Genomic DNA, 3,359 nt, shown 5'->3' on the forward strand with positions numbered 1-3,359 from the left:
ATCTTAATGACTATTATTTATGTGTATATAAAACATATGTTTTCTTCAAGAAAATTTGTAATGATTATCTATGTTCCTAGAAGCACACGTTCCCTTCAAGAAACTAAAATGAAGTGAATCTAGCTCATTAGCTATTTCTTATCATGTATGCATTGCATACTTATTTCACAAGAAACTTCTAAAATTAGCTAGTATCACAATGCATTTAAGCATATATCCCTTTTCAAGAAAATGACAAAGTGACACAGCATTTCACACACAAGATTCACATATAGTCTTTCTAAGAGAAACTACATATTTACTTTATAAGAAAAACTACATATTTATTTAGCTTTTATGTCCACCCATTCTTCATTGGATACTATTATTATCTATATTTGGTAAGAACTCTTTCAAAAAGATACCCAAATATAACATACATATATTTTTCCTTCTAGAAAGTGAGCAAGTTACTTATCTTTTAATATTTCAAATATATATACTAACCAATTTTTAGACTGCTGGCCACTATACTGTTGATGTTGTTAAGGGTTGGTTCTAAACATGTGGCTGTTGGAATAGCTGATAAAATTGTTGTATAGCACGATTGCAGAATTCCAATAACAAAGAACCATGCCACAACACTATGTGCCCCATTCCAATCCGGATATCATCCTCATTGGTGAACTAAGTTATAAAATTGAACCTTAATATGCTTCCCAATGGGTTTCTAGGTTGCCCTTCGAAGAGCCGAATGTTTCTGCGCTCCAATATATGGATCATTGCACTGGTTATCTGGATCATCTACAGGCCTCACGAGCCCAGCTTTGCAGTGAGCTCAGTGCAGATCCCCAAATTCAATGTCACCAAAGATTCCCACCTCAACTACGAGTTCGTACTGCAAGTAGATGCAAGGAATCCGAACAAGAAGGTAAGCTTTTATTACGATCCCTTTTCTGTGAAAATTTCCTCGGGTGACGTAGATCTGGCAGACGGCTCCATCCCTGGTTTCTTCCATGGGACCAAGAACACCACAGTCCATCTTAAGAGTCAAAACCTGGCCCTTAGTTCCTCCGATGCCAAGAATCTGAAATCCGCACAGTCAAAGGGGAAAGTCAAGCTAGACCTGGATTTGCAGACTCGTGTGAGAGTGAGGATGGGGAAATGGAAGTCTCATAAAGTCAGAGTAGACATCAAGTGCAAAGGAGTCTCTGCTGCCATTTCGAGAAAGCTTCGGCCGCTGCTAGTTCTGATACTCAATGCAAGCTTAAGCCACTTCTAACTCGCTTCCCCCTCCAGTCGTTGCTGCGAGGCAACCCAATTCAAACCAAACATGTAACCATTTTCTTCCATCCCATTTTCCATTGCATGGGAGACTTTCCTTGTTTCTTGCCTGGGATTCCCATTCAGTTTCACAACTACCAAGAATTAGTTTAATAATTGATTCGTAACTTTTGATTTTACGATGAGTTATCTTAGGGATGTTACAAAGAGAAATGTAGAGACATAATTTCAAGTAACGGCTATATTTGAACAATAATGTTTAAATTATAATATTAATTTATTAATATATTAAAAACAAATATTATTAAGTAATGGCTATATTAAATCGCTGGTTTTTAAAAAAAAATTATTTAAATAATGATATTATTTCATTAATTTATTAAAAATATTAATAGGTAATGGCTATATTAAATGACTAGTTTTTGAAAAATAATATTTAAATTAATTTATTAAAACCAAATATTACTAGTTCTTGAAAAATAATATTTAAATAATGATATTAGTTTATTAATTTATTAAAATATTAATATGTAACGGCTATATTAAACGAATAGTTTTTGAAAAAATATTTAAATAATGATATTATTTCATTAATTAATTTAAAATATTAATAGGTAATGGCTATATTAAATGGCTAGTTTTTGAAAAATAATATTTAAATTAATTTATTAAAACTAGATATTACTAATTCTTGAAAAATAATATTTAAATAATGATATTAGATTATTAATTTATAAAAATATTAATATGTAACGGCTATATTAAACGGCTAGTTTTTGAAAAATAATATCTAAATTGTGATATTAGTTTATTAATTTATTAAAAAACAAATATTGATAAGTAACTGCTAAATTAAACAACTAGTTTTTAAAATAAATAAATAAATAATCAAAGTCAAACTTTAAAGGAGAGGAGTCAAAAATTATAAAAACGAGTGAAGACCCTAATCGAGAGAAGAACATTTGATAGATAATTTTTATAATGATGTTGTCTCGATTAGGGTCTTCACTGGTTTTTATAATTTTTTACTCCTCTCCTTTAAAGTTTGACTTTAATTATTTATTTATTTATTTTAAAAACTAGTTGTTTAATATAGCGGTTACTTATTAATATTTGTTTTTAATAAATTAAGAAACTAATATCATAGTTTAAATATCATTTTTTGAAAACTAGTAATATTTGGTTTTAATAAATTAATTTAAATATTATTCTTCAAAAACTAGCCTTTACATATTAATATTTTAATAAATTAGTATTATTATTTAAATATTATTTTTCAAGAACGAGTAATACTTGGTTTTAATAAACTAATTTAAATATTATTTTTCAAAAACTAGCCATTTAATATAGCCATTACCTATTAATTTTTTTAATAAATTAATGAAACAATATCATTATTTAAATATTTTTTCAAAAACTAGCCTTTTAATATATCCGTTACATATTAATATTTTAATAAATTAATAAATTAATATCATTATTTAAATATTATTTTTCAAGAACTAGTAATATTTGGTTTTAATAAATTAATTTAAATATTATTTTTCAAAAACTATCTGTTTAATATAGTCATTAACTATTAATATTTTTAATAAATTAATCATTATTTAATTTTTTTTTCAAAAACTAGCCGTTTAATATAGCCGTTACTTAATAATATTTGCTTTTAATATATTCATAAATTAATATTATAATTTAAACATTATTATTCAAATATAACCGTTACTTGAAATTATTGTTTTTAATATATTCATAAATTAATATTATAATTTAAACATTATTATTCAAATATAACCGTTACTTGAAATTATGTCCTTTGCCATGGTATGCCTCTTCATGTGGTCCTCATGATGAACCACACTTGTTGGTTCAGCGAAAAAATTCTTTCATGTGACTTCTACCGAAAGACTTTGTTAGTAATATGATAGTAATTTGTCACAATGATCATTGCCCTAAGAGGCTCTCTGCAACCCACTATCTAGTAGATCTCATGTAAAAACATAAACGTAAATGTAAACATAAATGCTACAACTTAGTATGGGTAAATCTCACTAAAAACGTAAGCGTAAATATAAACATAAATGTAAATGTAAACG

The 3,359-nt window shown here is 27.1% G+C and overlaps 1 pseudogene; it reads left to right on the top strand.

Moving 5' to 3' along the window:
* Window positions 1-691: 691 nt before the first annotated feature.
* On the top strand, window positions 692-1,416 carry LOC149224198 (NDR1/HIN1-like protein 2; annotated as a pseudogene).
* Window positions 1,417-3,359: the final 1,943 nt, after the last annotated feature.

Source organism: Pinus tabuliformis, chromosome Q, assembly GCF_031772625.1.
Source record: "Pinus tabuliformis cultivar Carrire ecotype Pingquan chromosome Q, CPIR1, whole genome shotgun sequence".
Classification (NCBI taxonomy): domain Eukaryota; kingdom Viridiplantae; phylum Streptophyta; class Pinopsida; order Pinales; family Pinaceae; genus Pinus; species Pinus tabuliformis.